The following is a 21,662-nucleotide window of genomic DNA, read 5'->3' as shown; positions in this document are numbered from 1 at the left end:
GGAATACATCTACAAAGAGAAACTTCCTTTCATCAGTGATTTGGTTAATCCAAGGTACAGTTCATATAGGACACACATATTTGATTCTTTCCCTTTGTTTACCAGTTTTAGAATAACAAATTGACATTCTATTAGCCTACAAAGGTAAAATAAGGTTGGGGTTTTGTCCTATTTTGTTTGTTTGCTTAACATTATGACTCATGGATTAAACATGTTTGATATGCTTCAATCAATTTTAATCATTATTCTTCTTGATGCTTAATTTGTACTATCTTTGGTCAGTTGGAGCCTTCTCAAGGTGGCTCCTGAGTCCTTCTGACCCAACCTTAGTAGTCCATGATCACGTCCTTGTTCTCAGACTTGACAGATTCCAGGTTCCTCTTGTTCATTTCCTGCATCAGACCAGGATTCAGTCACTTTTTTCAAGGATGCTAGTTCCTTTGGTGGAAAATGGAATTTAGAGACCAAAATCTGAACATTAGTGGTATTCATTGCTCCTTGGTTGGTTACTGTTTTTAGGCCTTTGCTAGTGAATCAGAGCTAGAAAATTCTTTTTTTAAAAATTTATTAATTAATTAATTTATTTTGGGTTGCATTGGGTCTTTGTTGCTGAACATGGGCTTTCTCTAGTTGTGGAGAGTGGGGGCTACTCTTTGTTGTGGTGCACGGGCTTCTCAGTGTGGTGGCTTCTCTTGTTGCAGAGCACAGGCTCTAGGCGCACAGGCTTCAGTAGTTGTGACACGCAGGCTCAGTAGTTGTGGTGCAGGGGCTCAGTTGCTCCACGACATGTGGGATCTTCCCAGACCAGGGCTCAAACCCATGTCCCCTGCATTGGCAGGCGGATTCTTAACTACTGTGCCACCAGGGAAGTCCCCCTTTTTTTTTTTTTTAAAGAAAACACATCATGAGTTTATATTGATATTTTCAAATTTCAATTTATGATCACAAAGATTTTACATTAAATCTTGATTCTTAACAATATTAGTATAATTACTTATTTACTTCATCCATATATATATATATATATATATATTTATGCATGTTTATTAACAGTTAAGATTTCCTTGTAGCTAATTTTTGTCCTTGGGGTATATCCCAAAAGAAATGTTCAATAAAATTATTGTGTTTTAAAAACATTTGCAGTTATACCTCTTTGTATGTATAAGCCACCAGCTCAGTACACGGATTTATTTCTTCCAATTTGCTTTTCTATTTTTATAAATTACTTTATAAATGTTCCTTTTATTTCATTTTATGTCCATGTAAAACATTTGCACAGCTGTAAAGTCAAATTTCAAAAACAGGGTACATTCAGAGAAATATAGTTTTCATTCCTGTCTCTTCCACTATGTTTCTTCCTTCTCCAATAGGTAATCATATAAATATTCTAGTTTTTAAAATGTATTCTTCAATAATTTTTCTTCATATAATAATGAATTCTGGAGATCATCTCTAGCAGTGTATAGATATATTTCTAATTGCTCTTACCTTCATAGTACCTTATTGAATGGAAGTACCATAGTTTATACACTTATTTTATACAATCCCATTGATGGACATTGAGTTGTTTCCTGTTTTTTGCTATGAATAGCCTTATGCATATATTTTTCACATTTTGACAATATGTCTTTAGGAAAGATTTCTAGAGGAAAGATTTCTGGTCAAACACTTATGTAATTTTGCTAGTATTTCCAACTGTCTTTCCATAGAGTTGTAACACTTGTTTTACTCCCCATAGCAGTTAGTTTATTGTCAAACTTTTGGATTTTTGTCTGCTAATAGGTAAGAAATTATAATCAGTATAATTTTCATTTACATTTCTCTTATTATGAAGAAGGTTGAGCATTGTACATGTGTGTGAGGGCCATTTGCATTGCTTTTCTGACCTACGTGTTCATAATTCTTGTCCATTTTTTGGTGAGGTTGTTGGTGTTTTTCTTCTCTCTTTTTAGAATCTCTTTTTTCATAGTTGTCATTTGGCCCTTATTCCTTATTAATGGTGGATTTTTTTCTTTGTTTTTGTTATGCAAAATTTTTCTCTCATTTATACACTATCAGATTTGTTAGACTTTTCCTTATTGCTTTTGGATTTCAAGTCATAGTTTAGGAAAGTTTTCTCTTCTCCCTAATTTTCAGGAATTCAGCCATTTTCCCCTATATTTTATATGATTTATTCCACTATTATTCCATATTATTAAATATTCCATTTAATCTCTGAGCTATTTGGAATGTATCTTAGTACCCAGGGTGAGAGACAGATTCAGTTTTCTCTTTTTCTCTATGGTTATGCATTTATCCCAATACCATTTATTTAAAAAGTCTATCTTTTAAGATGCCTCCTTTAGAATTACTAAATTTCTATGAGGAATTAATCCCATTTTTGGATTTTAGATTCTGTTCTATTAGTCTGCCTATCCAGTACTAATTCTACACTGCTTTTTTAAAAAGACTTTGAAATATGTCTTTATATTTGGTAAGGCTAGTTTCTCCACATTGCTTTTTCAAGGTTATCCTGGATATTCCTACTTGTTTGTTCTTCAGTTGAACTTTAGAATCAACCAGTCTAGCTCCAGAAAAAGAAACTGGGGTCATGTTAAATTCATAAATTATTTTAGGGTGAATTGGTATCTTTTTGATGTTCAGTCTTCCTATCTATGAATATGGTATATTTCTTCATTTCTTAAAGTATACTTTCTTCTTTCATAAAAGTTTTATATTTTCCTTGAATAGGTTGGGACATTTCTCATTAAGTTTGTACCCACTGTCTTCTTTTTCTCCCTATCATCAATGAGATCTTCTCATTCATTGTTTCTTCAAATGACTTTTATTTATAGATATTTAGGTTTTTTTACAACTTTATTGGAGTATAATTGCTTCACAATGGTGTATTAGTTTCTGCTTTATAACAAAGTGAATCAGTTATACATATACATCTGTTCCCATATCCCTTCCGTCTTGCGTCTCCCTCCCTCCCACCCTCCCTATCCCTCCCCTCCAGTCGGTCACAAAGCACCGAGCTGATCTCCCTGTGCTATGTGGCTGCTTCCCACTAGCTATCTACCTTACGTTTGGTACTGTATATATGTCCATGCCTCTCTTTCGCTTTGTCACAGCTTACCCTTCCCCCTCCCCATATCCTCAAGTCCATTCTCAAGTAGGTCTGTGTCTTTATTCCTGTTTTACCCCTAGGTTCTTCATGACATTTTTTTCCCTCAAATTCCATGATATGTGTTAGCATACAGTATTTGTCTTTCTCTTTCTGACTTACTTTACTCTGTATGACAGACTCTATTATTGATTTTACAACCTGCTACTTTACTAAATTCTTTTATTGCTTTATTAGTTTTTCCATTGGTTGTTTTGGGTTATCCCAATGTATTATCATATCATCCACAAAGATATATCTTTTGTTGTTGTTTCTTTTCAAATTCTTCTGCTTCTAATTATTTCCTTCTTTTGCTGCTTTGTCTAATACTTCCAATACAACTCTACACAGTAGTAGTGATCATGGGCATCTTTGTCTTGCTTCTGATTTCAGTGGGAAAGTATTTTTGGCCTGAATGAGTGCCGCATTTCTCAAATGTCTTTTCTGCATCATAAGAAGACTATCATATGATTTTTACCCATAGCTCTATTAACATGATGAATCATATTTCTGTATTTCCTATATTGTACTGCATTGCCATTCCTGGAATAAACACCGTTTGCTCATAATGTATTATCTTTAATATGTTTGTTGGATTCTATTAGCCTAGATTTTTCTTTAATATTTTCATATCAATATTAATAAGTGAAATTGGTCTGTTTGAATTTTTTATAAAGTCTTTGTCAGATTTTCAAATTGCCAATATGTTTGGCTAAATAAATAGTTGGAAGATTTCCCTCTCTTTCTGTGCTATAGAACTAGGATTATCTGATTTTTAAAGGTTTGCTAGAATTTCCCTGAGAAACCATTTGGGTTTGATGCTCTTTTAGGGGACTGATGGGGGAAATTATAATTACTTTCTATTTAGTGATAATTGGTCTCTTTAGACTTTTTGAAGAAAAGGGGCCACTTCTGGTGAGTTATGACCTGCAGGAATTGAAGAAAGAAATGCAGATATTCTTTGTAGCTCAGGAACCATAGATACTGGTTTTATTGATATATGACTTTGTTTTTATGCTTCAAACACTTAGTAAGAAGAAATAGCTCTTCCTCACAACTTGCATTAAATCATCTTGGAATTAGAATGTGGTTGATAATAAATTGCGAGACAGATAGTGTTCTCTAAGACTTTGCTTGGGAACAAAAATTTGTATGAATATATGGGTGTGTACCTATCACAGAAGAGTTGGGGTCCCCAAATCACCAATTACATATTTCAATTTCATATCAATTCAAGAGTTAGACTAAAATGTAAAGCTTTAAGTTTTAGTTAAAATCTCCAATAGAATTTATAATTTATTAAAAATGATTTTTTAACTCTGGTTGGCATTTGCCAAATGAGGATGTCTTACTTTGCTTTGGAGTTTGCAATTCTGGCTGAGAGGAACTTCATGAGATTTTAAGTGCTATTTCTTTCTATTTCATTCCTAAGAAATCACAATCCTCCACTCTTATCCCTCACTAACTTTTTCTCTAGATAATATTTTCCACTAGAACTTTGGGGAACTAAGCAGATGCATTTGGATTCCTTTGTCCAAACTAATGACTTGTTTCTGGACAGAAAAACGTTACCATCAACAGGATTTAAAAAAAAAATATTATAGTGTTTTGTTCAGGCCAGCAGTGTGGGATGGGGATTTAGTCTCCAGATTTGCCAAGATGTTTATGCAGCAGGAATGTTACTTATGTAAGCCTGGAAGTGTTCCTGATGGGTTCAACTCCCTCTCCCATCTCAGCTTTTTTTCATTAAAAAGTTGATCTTCCTTTCATGATACCACATTATGTGGCTAAAAAGAAAAGAAAAAAATTGTTTACTGTACAAAATAACCTAACTGTCCGCAAAACATCCATTTGGTTAAAGGAACCACAAAGAGTTCTGGAAAACTGGGCTGCAAATTGTTTTTTTCCTTTTGGCTTGGCTCCTAACTTACTTCCTATTGCCCCCCCAGAAGAGATCAAATTCAGATTTGGGAAAAAAGAAAATATTTTTTAAATAAAAGAAAAAAACAGATAAACAAAGAAAACACACTCTTTTACATTTTTTTCTGGGGACTGCAGATAAATTTCCATGTAACAGAAAAGTGTAAAAATGAGGGGAAATCATAAACGATAGACATTAATAAAGCATATTATAAATAAAATCTACATTAACAACTGTGAGAAACTAATGCAGTATACGATTAGAACTAACCTTGACACAGGTAAATAAATATCTACCATTTATATAACCAATCAACAAAACTCATTGAAAGCAAATAGGGCATTTGGGGGTGAAAACAGAGATGACTGTGAAAGTCATGAGGCCACACTCCCAACCCTCCCTGCTTACCTCATCCTCCCACTTTTCTGTGTGTGCTGCCCAATGAGTCAGTCAAGATGATAAACTTAAATGATTTTAAGCAGATGTGTGTCAACACTCCTTGATAAAATCATGCCAGAACCCTATACCAGGCTGTATTAACACCCACCCCTCAATAAACCAACAGAGTCCCATCTAAGGTGGTAACAATTCCAGGTTACACTCACCAAGCGCCCCTTCCCTGGGGACTTCTGTGCCATCAACAGCTCAGAGGGGAGATATTCTTCACAGAGGAGACCCTTAGCCTGGGTCTTGAGGCACTGGTATGAGTTTACCTTTTGCCCATGGTTCTGTGAACCTCCTGCCTGAAATGTTGGGGCCAAAGCTCTATGCTGACATGGTTTTCACCCAGACAGCAATGAGGCTGAGGCCATAATCCTGAGACATTACCAGTCTTTTTCAGTGTTAATCATTGGAAAAGAGATAGAAACTCAGCCTGAAACATCAAGGTGAGGGGGTGGGATCCTATTCTCTCTCTTTCTCATTAATTCCTCCAACTAATATATTTTGAGCAGACAGGTACTGGCAGTACTGACACATACAGCTGAGAAGTTTGCATACTGCACAAGGGTGCTTTATCCAAGAGTCATCACCCACATGGTAGATATCATAGATTTGCATAGATTTGCAGTTTTCTGGAGGATACCAGTATAGTATCTTGAATAAGGGATGCCTTTTTCCCAGTTACACAAAAGTGTTACTTATGCTTGAGGTACTGGATAGATGGTTTTCTGTGGTAGGAATCCCAAGATGCGTGGGATAAGAAGTCTTCTCATAATTCTGGGTTTTGTTGTATGTGTACCATGGTAGAGGGGGTTAAGATGGTGAAGACCAAGGGAAGAGGAGGGCCCCGGCTCCCAGGACCTTGCCCCTAAACAAGCCATATAATATTGGCCACACTGTCTGGAGAAATGCTATACAATACAAATACAATATGAGCCACAAATGCAAGCTGCATATCTCATTTCAAATTTTCTGGTAACCACATTTTAAAAAGTAAAAAAAGAGACAGATAAAATTAATTTTAATAGTAGAATTTATTTAATCCAATATGTCTAAAGTATTATAATTCAACATATCAATATAAAAAATGATTAATGAGACATCTTATACTCTTTTTTTTTTAAACTAAGTCTTTGAAATCCAGTATGGATTTTACACTTTCAGCACATCTCAGTCAAGATCAGCCACACTGAGCTTCCCTGGTGGTGCAGTAGTTAAGAATCCGCCTGCCAATGCAGGGGACACAGGTTTGAGCTCTGGTCCAGGAAGATCCCACATGCCACGGAGCAACGAAGCCCGTTCGCCACAACTACTGAGCCCATGAGCCACAACTACTGAAGCCCACGTACCTAGAGCCCATGCTCTGCAACAAGAGAAACCACTGCAGTGAGAAGCCTGTGCACCCCAATGAAGAGTAGCCCCTGCTCGCCGCAACTACAGAAAGCCCGCACGCAGCAACGAAGACCCAATGCAGCCAAAAATAAATAAATTAAATAAATAAAATTTAAAAAAAAGATCAGCCACATTTCAAGGGCTCAGTAGCCTCCTGTGGCCAGTGGCTCCCATATCTGATAGGGCCAGTGGCTCCCATATCTGATAGGGCAGCTCCAGAATCTTGCTGGTGGTCATCTGATCCTCTCCCTGGGCCAAGGGTGAGGCCTCCCTACCGGGAGCAGTCAAGCCTGGCTGTGGGTCTCCGAAGGACCAGAAGTGTGGATGGGCACGTGGGTTCCAAGGCAGTAGCACAAGAAGGCGGGTGTCCCAACCACCTCCGTGCTACCCCACCCCCCAAACACTCTTCCTCATGCCCAGAGGCCTTGGGGTAAGGGATTGAGGGAGTGAGCATTTTGTGGATCTGCAAGGCATTCTGACCCGGTGCTGTTCACATCACAGGAAGGAGCCACAGACCATTCTTCAGGGAGCCACATGAGTGAGCAAGTTCAGAGAGGCAGGGGGCCACAGGGCTGGGTGACCTCCCTGCAAAACTCGAACGCAGATCATGGTCACAGCCACCACCACGACCACCACCACCACCACATCCCAGGCTGGCCCTCTGGTCTCCACAATGGGCACCCGCCCCGTGGGAGGTAGGGAGTAGCACCCCATTTTACTAGGAGGAAATAGAGATTCAGAAACATAAGTGCCTTGTCCAGGGCCTTACAGATGGGGCAGGGAGGCCACAAATCTTCTCCTGGACACAGGTGGCAGTGTCATCTACAGGGTCCAGAACTTTGGCCAAATCCTCGGTCAGGTAGCCTCAGTGAACCTGTCATCCCACGATGCAGCCTCATTCACATAGCCTATGAAAATAAACTGAGACCCAGGTTCAGATTGCTACATGTGGGACGATCCCCGCTCGCCCCGACATCTGTTCGTCACGACAGCCTGAGAGGGAGGAGCAGTAGAGTCTGTGTCCATTCATCCCAGGGCTCATTTGGGATACGTGGGACTGTAACAAGGTGCTTTGTCCCTGGCTGGGTGTGGGTAAGACCTCAGGAGTCGCCCTGAGCAAGTAGCTAGGGACATGGGACAAGCGAGAGGGAGAGAAAGGACCAAGGGTGGTCAGATGAAGGAAGAACAGAGGAAGGTGTGTGTGTGTGTGTGTGTGTGAGACACACACACACACACACACACACACGGGGGTTGGGGGCAGGGCGGGAGAGGAGAGGCAGGCAGACACACAGGGAACACTAGGGTCAGAGGACAGAGATGAGGGCTCTGGGAAGGGCAGGGGGATACCCAGCAGAGTCCTCTGAGTTGAGGCTTAGGGAAGAAAGGGAAGAATTACAAAGCAGAGAAATGATCAGGGATTAGAACTTTGGTGGGTGGTTCTATCTAGGGGTAGAACCAGTGCCACTGAGTGCAGAAGCCTGTATTTTTAAGAACTTTCTGGTGGGCCCAATCAGAAATGAGCTGACTCCAGAGGTATTTAAGTCTGTGCATGGTGACATCTTGGCCAGGATAGTGTTGACTGGGGGATCAATGAGATGTCCTTGGTGAGATGGGGTGCTGACTTCAGCAAGAGAGCAAGAAAAAGCACAAAGAAGGAAAGCCACAATCACCCTGGAAAGCTCCATGTACGTCTTTTTATGCATTTAAAAAATAATAAAAGAAAGATCTGTATGATGAAAATTACAAAATGCTGATCAAAGAAATCAAAGAAGACCTATGTAAATGGAGAAACATCTGTGTTCATGGATTGGAAGACTCCGCAGAGTCAATATGTCAATTCTACCCAAATTGATAACAGTTTCAGTGCAATTCCCATCAAAAACTCAGCAAGGTTTTTGCAGACACGGAAAAGCTAATTCTAAAATTCATATGGAGAGTGAGGCACTCTAGAAAACAATCTTGACAAAGAAGAATGAAGTGGGAGGCATCACTTGTAAGCCTTATCAAGGCTTACAATAGAGCAACAGGAATCAAGCCAGTGTGGTATTGGCAGCGGAACAGAATGGAGGCCCCAGCGCTTGGAATTCCTTGACTTGTGAGTGTTGATCCATCCCATGGGTTCTGGAGTCTCTCTCTCCTTCTCCCTGGGTGGTCTAATTCTGGTGGGCGTTTCCGCATCATCCCAGCATGGGGTGTGGTAAGCTGGGTGGCATGCCAGCCTCCCCTGCCTGTCCTCTCTGCACCGTGATACCCCTGTCTCCTCTCTGGGCCTGGGCCTCCATCCACCCCTCAGAAGGACAAGGCCCGTGTCCTCGCTGCTGACCTCATAGCTATCCCCACACGCCTCCTGGGAGCCCCAGGAACACTGAGGATGCCCCAGGGCTGCTCTGCCAAGGGCAGGTGCCACCTCACCTCTGTCCCAACCTCCTCCACCACTATGTTTCTCTATATGGCCACCAGCGGCGTCTCCTCACACCAACCAGGACACTGAGGGAGGCTGCCACCCCGAGTCCCAGATGGAAGGTGGGGCACAGAGCCCCTGACCTGGCACCCCTCAATCCATGAGGGTGTCTCTCCCTAACCCTGGGGTGAGTCATCCTACAGTCCTAGGATGTTCCTGAGGCCTCTCGGCCAGCAGGAACTCCTTGTGATGCCATCCCACACCTGTCCCATCTGTTCTGGGTAAACCCTATACTCTGAGTCTTCCTGGGACAGAGCTGAGCACTTTGCTCTCTTAAAGCAATTGCTCTGCGTGTGCTTCTGAGAGCAGAGTTTGCACCGCATGGTGAGGTCTTCCCCTCCTGTTCCTCAGGGGACACCTCTGGGTCTTCCTTCCCCAGGAAGTCAGCCTCAGCCCCAAGGTCAGGCTTGAAAGAGGAAATGCTGAAGGGCAAAGAGGGATGGCCAAGGAGGAGGCTGGTGGCCACACATCTGCTTTGCATTCTCTACTGCAGACCCTGCCTGTTGCCTCCCTGAGGAGAGGAGGACCATCTCTGCTCCAGCAGGCAGACAGAGCACAGAGCAGGAAAAGTTCTCTCTCACTCAACTTTCAGTTACAAGCCTGCATCCCCAGACCAGGAGCAACGCAGGCACTCGGAGAGCACGAGACCAGGCCTGCAGCTGCCTGGAGCCTCACAGCCGACTCCCTGAGGAAGTGCTTTGGTTTGAGGTCTGAAGGATGAGCAGGACTCGACAGGTGTCCAAAGGTGGAAGAGCCTCCAGGCAGAGAGGCAGCCTGGCTGAAGGCTTTGGGGCAAGAAGAAGGAGCTGACAGCCAGCAGGTGGGCTGAGGCAGCAAGATCAAGGTGTGGGGAGAGGCTGGGGGACAGGTAAGCCCCCCTGCCGCCCATGGCAGGGACTTGGTCTTTATTTCAGTGTGTTTTCTACTTCATTCATTGAACTTGAAGTGAAGGGTAGAGGGTTTGGAACACTTGGCTCAAGTCCTTATATTGCCCCAACTCCTCACAACTCACCCCTGGCCCAGGGCAGATGCTTAGCCAATGCTGAGACTACCAAGTTATGGGGGCTTAGACATGGAGCCCCTTTCGTCTTGCTAATGAGAAAATGGAGGCACGGGGGTGAAGGGTCCTGGTCAAAGTGGACTTAACCCTGTTCTTATTCCCTTTCCTTATAACAGCTCCCCAACTTTTTCTCCGGACACCAACCCCACCACCACTATTTTCTATCATGTGGTTCTGTGGCCCAGCATAGCTGCCTCCATTCCAGAGGAAGGATGTGAGCGAAGCCAAAGCAGTCACCACAGTGCACGGGCTGGCCATCATGATTGGCTCAGGGATGAACATATGACAAATTCAAGACAATAAGAAGTAGCCTAAAAACTTGTTTGCAGCCTATGATGTAACCCTGGAGCTGCTGAAAGGCTGGTCTTTGGAAGAATCTGCCTGAGAGTGAAACCAAGTCAAAGAAAGCTGAGCAAGTGAGTGACAGTTCCTTGATGGCCTCATTAGAGCACCTGGATCCAGCTATGACTGAAGCTATGCCTTGAACTTCATCGATGTGTTTCATTTTTTGCTTAAGACAGTTTGACTTGTGTTTCTAGTATTTGAATCTCGTAAGTTCTGGCTTGGCTAATCTAGCACCCCTGGCCAAGCCTCCTTTTCCTCATTCTCTTCTTGGCCAGTATAAAGAATGGAGCTTTCCTGAGGCTGTTTGTAGCATGGAGCACTTCCACTTGCCTATGACCTCCAATTAAGGGGTTGTTGTTTGAGAGACTCTCATTCTTCTTCACAGAGCCCCTGGCACTGCTGTTTTGCACTTCTACCAACATGGATCAGCCCCACACTGGGTGTAGGACGCATTGCCAATCCCTGTGGCCCTGTGCTCACCCAGCCTCAGACCCCAAGGTCCTCTGGACCTTGCAGTGCAAGGGGCTTGAACTGAGAGAGGATGGATTCTGAGACTCCACAGCCCAGTCGTTGCCCACTGCCCCAGTACCTCCAGTGTCTCTCTGGCAGCTCTCAGGCCTGCCAGCACGGACAAGCTATGAACACATGTTGCTGGGGGGTGGGGAGGAGGGTTATTTTCTCCAAAGGCCTTTTCCAAGCCAGAAAGAACTGAAATGTGAGCTCCCCCTACTTTAACCACCAGCAGAACTGCCAGCGCATCCAGGCTCGCTCCTCCTGTGTGTGTTGGGAGCCCCAGCAAGCACACGTCCACCGCAATGGAAAATATCCCCCCAGTGGAGGATGAAGACATCAGGGGCTTCCTGTGTGTGAAATAAGAAAAAAACAGCCCTGCTAGGGGGTTGGGTTCCACTAGCCCATTTTCCTCAGTGACTCTGAGGCCCTAGGAGAAGAATTTGACATCTCTAAGCCTCAGTCTCTCTACCCAAAAATGGACATAAAAATACTTCCTCTCCTGGTCATTGAGAGGAAAAAGGATGGAATCCACGTGGAGGGTTTAACACACTGCCTGGCACCTGGCCAATGCTCAGCTCTCCGTGAATTATTCTAGCTGCAGCAGTTATTTATCCCATGAGGCAGTCACCTTCGTCACCCCCCTAATACAAAGAAGAAGGCAGAGGCTCAGTGGGGCAGGCAGCTGCCCAAGCTGACAGTGGCAGCCCAGGTCAGTGTGAGGGCGACACGCAGGACAGGTGGCTTAAATGGGAACACGTGAGAAGGCTGGGCGGAGAACAACCGTTATGGGCGTGCGCTAGAGTAATAATGGGGCTTCATCCATTTCGGGAGGGTAGTCACTGAGCCTCCCGACAGGCCCCTTCATCTGGGGGTCTGGGGCAGCGTGGAGCAAGGGTACTCTGGGAAGACCAGCACCCCCGGATGGGGACGGGGGACGGGGTGGAGTTTGGGGGTGGGGGCGGGGTGCTGGCGCAGAGGCCGGTTCCCAGGCTCGCTGCTGCAGATGCTCTCCCCAAGGAAGAGGCGGACGCTGTAACAGGCTCTGGGGGCCCTCGAGCTGTTCTAAAAATAAAACAAACTGTCCAACTCAGGTGAGAGTCAAGACTGAAAAGAGAGAAAACCCCCAAGAGCCCCAGGACATGTGCTATTGGGTGAAATAATTAAGAAAACCTGCCTGATCTCCCACGGAGACATAAATCATCCTGTGCAGCTAGGGACTGATACTCGCTGCTGAGCTCCTAATTCTTCACAGCTGTCCCCACGAGACACGACTTGGGGGGAGGGGGCGAAGTGTGAAGCAGGAAAGGGGGGATGGTGCCACAGAGGCACGGAGGGAAACAGAGAAAGGAAAAGTGAGACAGACAGAGACTCACAGCGTGAGACAGCGATGGAGAGCTCAAGAGGGAACCCACTGACTGAAGGGGACGTGAACACTGCGAATTGAGACGATTAGGGAAATTAAGAGGATCTAGTGAGGTCTGGGTGCTCCTGGTCCAGGAGGTCTTGGCCTGGCGCTGGCCTGTAGCCCCCGTGAGCCTGGGCGGCACAAGGCAGGCTGGGCAAGGAGGCCACAGACACCAGCCTAGAGCTCATCCTCTCTTTTCCCTCCTAAAAGGGAACACGTGGACAGTGTTCTCTGAGGCGGGCACAAGGCTGGGCTCTGGACAGGGCCTCACTGCCTGAGCTCCTCACACACCACCCTGCAGGTGAGGAGAGTGAAGTACATCCCCCAGGTGGGGAACCAGGCAGGGGAGGGTGCTGCAGGCAGGCCGGCCCGCTGCCCCAGGCCACCCCTTCCTGGAGACCTGAGAAATGCCCGTTTAAAAGCTAAAGGCCACTGAGGCCAAAACCCACCCCTGCCTCTGCCTGTGGGAGAGCCTGTCCTACCTGCCCTAAGGATCGGAGGGGAGTGAGATGTGTTCCCCAGAACATCCCTGAGGGGAAACCTTTCACCCCGTTTTACAGATGAGGAGCATGAGGCTCAGAGGGGCTGAGCATCTTGGCCAAAGTCTCAGCTGGTGAGAAGAGAGACCAGGAAACCAGAAACTAGAGGGGCTTTCTCCCCCTCCTTCCCTCCCCCAACTCCTTCCTTCCCTCTTCCCTCTGCCTCCCCCTCCCTCCTCCATCCCACCTCCTGTCTTCCCTTCTTCACTCATCTGTGTCTCCCCCATTTAACTGTTGACTAAAGAGAGGAGAAGGCAGCAGAAGAAGGCATGTGGGCCTGCTACCCTAAAGCTGATAAGAAAATCAGAACAAATGGATCAAACATCAGGAGAGCCTTCCTGACCCCACCACCTCCTCCTGCCACAGCTTTTATCCTTGGGGAGGTGCTGGGCCACTGACAGCTCTGACTGTGCCCATCCAGCCCTGCAGAACCCAGGACTCAGGACCACCTGATTCCTAGCCAGCCCTCCTGGCTCACAGGGATGCCACTGTGCTTCCTCATTCCTTGGGGATGTCACCATGCTGACCCACATGTCTGTGATGGGCTTCCGTTTTGAAGAAGTAGCTTTAACTGAACTGCAATAATTTGAAATTCGCAGGAAGCAGCGGAGGCACTAATGGGCAGCTATTTCTCATCTGCCCGCTACAGGAGTCCCATTCTAAACTCTTCGAGGCTCAAACAGGGTTTCCATCTACTTACTGATTCTGCTCCAACCTCCATGATTAATGGGGAAATCTTTGCACTTCTCCCCATTCATTGGCCACAGGTGACCAGGTCAGGTATAAACATGGAATACTGGCTGGACCAATCAGAGGCTTCCCCAGGACTTTTTACTTGGGGCAGAGAGAGCCTCAGTCTGGCTCCTGCCCAGAAGCTGGGAGGTGTGTGGGGCAAAGCTGCCCAGGGGTCATGTCTCTGGCTCTGAGGAGGAGAGCTGTCTGAGAAAAATCAGCTAGCTTAGGAGAGGGAAGAGTCTTGGGTTGTCAGAGGCCTTGTTCTAGTTGTCCAGCACAAAAGGATTAATCCTGATAAAAGGAGTTTCAGTAAAGTAAACATGACAATAAGAAAAGGGGACCTTTTTAAGCTTCTTCATGGGAAAACAATCATGAAATGAAATTACTGTGATGGAATTAACTCTAAGAAATACGTTCTTCTCTAAAAAACGAATATTGAAACACTTTCAGCTAATAGTTTTATCTTCATAAACATAGAGTCAAAGCCCATTGAGATGGTGTGTTCAAACCATTTTCCTCTTGTTCCTTCCTCACCCACTCCCCCATCTGCCCTTTCTTACATACACTTCATATGAAAATAGCACATTATTTCTAACTTTTATTTTTAAGCAATCCCTTAAGTGAATCCCTTGGCAACTCATAGATACCTTCAAGTTACTTTATGTTTTCAAAAGTAATCAAAAGTAGTCAAATTGCAACTACTTAATATCCAAGATTTTGAAACAACTCATATGTCCATCAATGGATGCATGGATAAAAAAGATGTGATATATATATATATATATATATATATATATATATATATATACAATGGGATATTGTTCAGCCACAAGAAAGGATGATATCCTGACATTTTTGACAACATGGGTGGACCTTGAGCACATTATGCTAAGTGAGATAAGTCAGAGAAAGACAAATACTGTATGATATCACTTATATGTGGAATCTAAAAAGGTCAAACCTATAAAAAATTTAAAAATCAAAACAGAGAGTAAAATGGTGATTACGTGGGGATGGGGAGTGGGAGGATAAGATTGATGGGTACAAACTTGTAACGAGTACTAAATAAGCCATGGAAATCTAATGTACAGTGTATTAATATAGACAATAATATTGTACTATAAATATGTAATGTGATAAATATCATTACAACAACCAAATTACAATATATAAATGCATCAAAGTAGCATGCTGTACACTTTAAATTTACACATTACATGTCAAGTTTATCTAATTAAAAAAATACTCTAGGTTTCCAATCTTGCCCCTTCATTTTCCTCACAGTTTGTTCAGTTTCCCGAGATTCTGTCCAATAAAAATAAGTCATTGTCATCTTCATTATCATCACGGCTTGTCTCTCTGAAGATGAGAGTGTGTCTCTTGCAGGACTAGTCTTTGCCAGGCCTTTCCCTCCCTGCTACATATGGCCCACCCCATGGGTGTACAACACCAGGAAAGGAACTGGCTTGGTGTAGAGTGGGCACCTGGTTCTTTCCCTCATGGGTGGGCAGCATTGACATCTCTGACCACTCTGGCCCAGAGGACTGGGGTAGGTCAAGGTCAGAGGTGGTCTGGGTCAAAGTAAGATGCCTGAAGCAGCTGTCAGACAAGGAGAGATGCAGGACAGTAAGTTCCTCCAGGCAGCACAGGCCCCATTTGTCTCTGGTTGGCCGCTCCAGGAACAGAGTGGTTCTGCAGCCACCTCCTTTTTCCTGAGTGTAAGGCCAGGGCACCAAGGACTCCAGATGCCAGCTTAGAGGTTGGAGGTCCTGCTTTCTATTTTTGCACTCTTTTTTCAAGGTGCAGATATTATTGACATATAGTGCATTAGTATATACTTGTATATATTGCGAACTGATCACTTCAATAGGTCTAGTTAACGTCCATCACCACACATAGTTACAAAATTTGTTTTTCTTGTGATGAAACTTTTAAAATTTACTATCTTAGCAAGTTTCAAGTATACAATACAATACTATTAACCATAGTTCCCGTGCTGTACATTACATCCCCATTACTTATTTCCTGTATAGCTGGGATTTTATACTTTTTAACCTCCTTCACCCAACAAATGATGTTTAATAAGGGCACACAGTGGGCTAACTTGGCTTGCTGTCCTGGATTTAGAGAGATGGATGGGGAGGGGTAGGGAAGGTTGGGAGGGGATGGGGAGGAAAAGGAAGGGGAGGTAGGAAGGGAGGGAGGGAGGAGAAAGAAGCATATCACACAGAGTGGAACAGAGTGAAGCTCTGCCCTTATTAGTCAGGCTTTTACAGTGAAGGTGCCCAGCCCCATCTGAAGACAAGTCATCTCAGAATTGGGAGAAGTTACGCAGGTCTGAGGCTCAGAGATGGGCTCCAAGCCCAGCAGACCTGGGAACCAGGAAGAGGCCCTGGGCCACCATCAGTCAATCATTGGGATAGCCAGGCCATGTGCTAGCAGGAACAGGGAGGCTGCATTCTCTGGGCACCCTGGGGCTGAGGACAGTGGGAAGGCATTGCTAGATGTGGTCGGCCACACCATCGATGCACCATTAGACATTAGACAGCAGCATCCTGGAGCTGGCTCATCACCACTCAAGGAGAATGCCGTGAAATTTTCAGAAATTTTGTGAGCTGCCTATTAAACACAGCTTTTATTAAAAATTGAATTGTAAACTTAATTAAATAAATTGTATCAAAAACAAAGATAATACTCAAAACTCATCAAACTCATGACTTCCAAATTACTGTTTTACAATTGAGTTTATTTACATCTATTTACAACTTACATGGTGCTTATATGGTGGAAATACCATGTCGTGTGCTCTGCACATCTCTTCCCAACTCCAGGTTCAATCATGTCTAGTTGGCGGGAGTACGTACACCACAGACAAACACTACGAATCAGGGCGCACCTCCTCTTCCCCCTGGGAGCACTGGCTGTGAATCACACATCACATTTCAAGAATACTGGTTCCCTTTGGATTCAGCACACTGCCTGTCCTATGGAAGGTGCTCAATAAGCAGCTCAAATTTATCGACGGGTATTTAGTAAGCAAAGTAAAGCACAGTCAGGATTTATGGCGCTTGTGCCCCTCAAACGTTCCAGGACAGTTTCAGTTCAAATACTCGTCCCTGTGATCAGAATAGGGAACCTAACTAGGTTTCAGAGCCAAAGTGAGAGTCGATGAGGCCACTGCGAGGTTAGTGGATAGTTTACAGACTTCATTCTCTCTTTTCTCCATCCCCACAGCCCAATCAGTCTTTTCTTTGTACATTAATTTCACTTTTAATCCCCCCAATTTAGGTCCTAGATACCTCAAATTACCTTCTTGTTTACAGACTTCAAGCTCTGATGTTGAAATCTTGAGGAGAAACAATCAGTCTCTTCCAGGGCCAGATCTGAAAATAATAATAATAATAGAACTCTCAAAACTTAAAACTCCATTGCCTAAAATAGGCAGCTCAGAGCTCAAAATTCAAATGACTCACAGACCATGCAGCTGGTGACCACCGCCACCGCCCCCCAAGCTAATTGAATTTAAAAAACACAAAGCTTAGAGATGCCTGGTCTCTCCAAGAAGCAGACGCTCGCACTTCCTCTGCCCCAGGCGCTCTTGGCCGCATGAGGCATATAAAAACCCCATTTGGAGAATCACTTGTTTCCCATGTGGCTCTTCAGTCAGTGTAATTTAAGAAACATAGAATTCATGCACCCAGATTTGGAAGTCACAATTAGGACACACCTGATAGGGAAGCTGGAGGATTGGAGGGGTGGTTTTCCTCTGTGTGTAAGCCCCTGAGCTGGCTCCTTGAGATTGAAAACACCTTCTGCAGAGAAAAGGTTGATATACACTTGGGGGAAAGTTGAGCCATAAATTCCAAAGGGGATCTCAGCCTGCAGTGCCATCAGGAGTTGGAGGGAGAAATCAGAAGGAAGGAAGTCAATCCCAACCTCCATATGTTCCTTCTCTAAGTCTGTTAGTCTGCTTCTGTTTTGTTTGGGATTGACATGTACACACTCCTATATTTGAAATAGATAACCAACAAGGACCTACTGTATAGCACAGTTAACTCTTCTCAATACTCTGTAATAACCTAAATGGGAAAAGAATTTGAGAAAGAATAGATACATGTATATGTATTATATAACTGAATCACTTGGCTGTATACCTGAAACTAACACAACATTGTTAATCAACTATACTCCAATATAAAATAAAAAAAAATTATAATGAAAATAACAAAACATTTTTAAGTGTAAAAAAAAAGAAGGAAGGATATCAATACGCTTGACTGTGCTCCTCTCTGAGTGGTGGGGTTGTAGGGATTTTAGTTTCTTTCTATGCAGTTCTCTGAATTTTCCAAATCCTCTGTGATGAACAGATATGGCATTTCATTTATAATTGCAGTAGGGAACATTCTTTCAATCCATTCTAATTTTGACTGAGGTATCCACATGCCCAGCAAAAGTGTATTCACTTCCTGACTCTCCTGCAGCTCAGTGGCCATGTGGTCCAGATCTGGAGGAGAGAAAGGTGACCAGCTTGGCCAGAGTGGCCCTCGGCCTGTTCTCCCTCCTCCTCCTTCCCTCCTCCTCCTCCCTTGCAAAGTGAGTGAGAGCTGGGAGGAGCTCAGCTCCCTGCTTGTCAGCCACTCCTCCCAAAACAGGGCCTGCCTTCACTGGACACAGCCACTGACCATTTTGCTTCCCAAAGCAGAGAGAGTCTTCCTCCGAGATGAGCTTGGCTTGTACCTCTGGCCAAAAGGAAAAATGCTTTTGTGGCTTCTAGTTTCCAGCCCCTCCATTTCCAGGACTTCTGGCCCTGAGAGCCCCCTAGATACACCCAATTAATGAAGGACCACCCAGCTGCTCGGTGTGGGCCTCCCAGGTCAGGGGCACAGATCTCCGGGGTCTATTCCATACTCTGCGGTAATCCATTCACTGAATCATTCATTCATTCCTCGACAAATGCCTCCGACCCAGGCAAGGTTCAGTGGGGACAAGACTGTGCATTCATGTAGAGATGCTAGCTAGTAAACAGATAGAGATGTAGAAACCTCAGGTGATAAAAGTGCCATGAATAAAACTATAACAGAGCAGTGGGATGGGAGAGGCTGCCCAGCTAAGGTAGTCTGGCACAGGGCTGTGTCATTGCCCTGTCATAGATAAGCAGGGGTCTGATAAGAGTGAGGGGTGAGCAGTTTGTAAGCTTAGGGAAAAGACTTTAGCTAGCAGAAACAAATGGACATGGGGTGGGAGGGTAAAGATGGGGCCAGTGAGAGTAGCATCGACATATATACACGATCCGTTCGGTGCTTTGTGATGACCTAGAGGGGTGGGATAGGGAGGATGGGAGGGAGGCTCAAGAGGGAGGGGATATGGGGACACGTGTATGCATATGGCTGATTGGCTTTGTTGTGCAACAGAAACTAACACTGTACTGTGAAGTAATTATACTCCAACAAAGATCTATTAAAAATTTTTTTAAAAATTCCTAAGGCCCGGAAGTGGAAATCAAATAACAGCCAAATACATTGTGCAATATACTGGGCACTATTTTTTAGTGCTTTAAATATTTTACTTATTTAATCCTCACAGTGACTCTAGGAGAAAGGTGCTATTATTATCCCCATTTTATAAATGAAGAAATGGAAAACCAGAGAAAGTAAGTCATTTGCCTAAGGCCAGACAGCAAATCAACATCCTATCATTTTCTATTTTATGGATCCAAATACTGGTTTCAGGGATAATAAACATTCAACCCTTCTTCTGTAAAATCATAAGACTATATCTAGGTCTTTAGTGTCTAGGAATAACCTATTATTCTGTCATCTCTTTTGGAATAGGTGATGGGATCAATTCTGTCTTACCACTATTCTAAATATCCGGATGTAACTGACAAAACATAAGTTAATTATTTAATCCTACCAAAGCCCCTCAAAAGTGTGGGCCAATTGGTGGACAGCCAGCTGGGAATTATGAAAGTCTGAGTCCTGGAATATGTTGAGGATGCAGGTTCTTGTCTTTTTTTTTATGAACAGTTTTATTGAGATATAATTCACACACCACACAATTCACCCACTTAAAGTGTACAGTTCGATGGCTTTTAGTGTGTTCACAGGGTTGTGCCTCCATCACCACAATCAATTTTAGAACATTTTCATGACTACAAAAAGACACTCTGTACCTGTTAGCAGTCACCCCCATCCCACTCCAGCCATGGGAAACCACTAATCTACTTCCTGTCTCTGTGAATTTGCCTATTCTAGACATTTCGTATAAATAGAATCATACAGTATTTGTCCTTTGTATCTGGCTTCTATCACTTGCCAAAATGTTTTCAAGGTTCATCCATGTTGTAATGTGTATGAGTACTTCACTCCTTTTTATTGCTAAATAATATTCCTTTATATGAATATACCATATTTTATTTATTCACTCATCAGTTGATGGATATTTAGGTTGTTTCCATTTTTTGGCTAGTGGGAATAATGCTGTTATGAGCATTCATGAACAAGTTTCTGAGTGGACGTATGTTCTTCATTCTCCTGGGTGTATCCCTTGGAGTGAAATTGCTGGGTCATATGGGAACTCCATGTTTAACCAACTGAGGAGATAGGGTGCAGCGTTATTACTCTCAAGCCATTTCTCTCCAACAACTGCACTCATACCTGAAGACTGTGTTTGAAACCAGGGGAGGGAGAGAGGCATTTGTTCTCATAAAATTTGTTCAGCCTGCTCTGGTCATCTCCTTTAGACGGTCAGAAACATCTTTCTTAGAAAATTTTGGGGACTAAGTGTTCTAATTCATGACATTTTATTACTAAAGAATATTTTGGGGGGGCTGGCATTGTTTTGCTTCTGCTTAAAGGGTAACTTCACACACACACACACACACACACACACATTCCACCTCTGGGAGTCAGAGCCTTGGAATTAGCCATTTGGCTTATTCTCAGCAGGAGGAGGGAGTCAGAATGGAAATAAGTGGATTTCTTCCTTCATAAGCAAAGGCTAAGTAGCTATGCCCCCCTTCCCCATGTCAAGGTGAATCCCCCCGTTGCCCCATTACTGCTAACGATCCACGAGAACGGCAAGGACACTCTGGCTGTCAGGGCCTGGTTACGGGCGCATGGCTGCCCAGAGCCTAGAAAAGCTCAGAACAGGCTCTGCCTTCCACCCCCTACCCCAGGTGTGTCCAGTCCACAGGGAGGTGGGCTGAGGCCCCTCCAAGGAAGTGGAGGTTTGGCCAGGTGCTCCTCTTTCCCAAGTCAGTGCCGCACTTAGATGTCGGCAGACTTCCAGGTGGGGAGTGCAACATCCTGACATCTTCAGGGCCTGTGCAAAGATCCAGATGTTTGGCATCAACAGCCCCCAAACCTGGGTGATTGAATCTGACACTTTTTTTATAGACTGTAGGCACAGCTGTCCAAAGGAAGCTTGTCTGTATTTGCTCCTTCTCTCCCGGATTGAGTGTGCTTTGAGTTCTGATTCAGCAACCTTTTGGCAGCTCTTTCTTCCATTCTTATGCTGGGAAAAACCCAAGAGTCCCCCAACCCCTGTAAGAATGGGGGAGAGTGGGGGCCTGGCCAATTTGTTGGAGCAGTGGGAAGGAGGGTGCAGATAAAATAGTGATATGGGAGGGGAGGCCCTGCACTGGGTGGGGGTTCAATAGACAATCTTTGAGGTCAGTCTCCATTCTAGGCTTCTAGGACCCTAA

The sequence above is a fragment of the Mesoplodon mirus genome (genome assembly GCF_964341445.2).
Source record: "Mesoplodon mirus genome assembly, chromosome: 4".
Taxonomy (NCBI): domain Eukaryota; kingdom Metazoa; phylum Chordata; class Mammalia; order Artiodactyla; family Ziphiidae; genus Mesoplodon; species Mesoplodon mirus.
Note: the sequence above shows the minus strand (reverse complement) of the source record.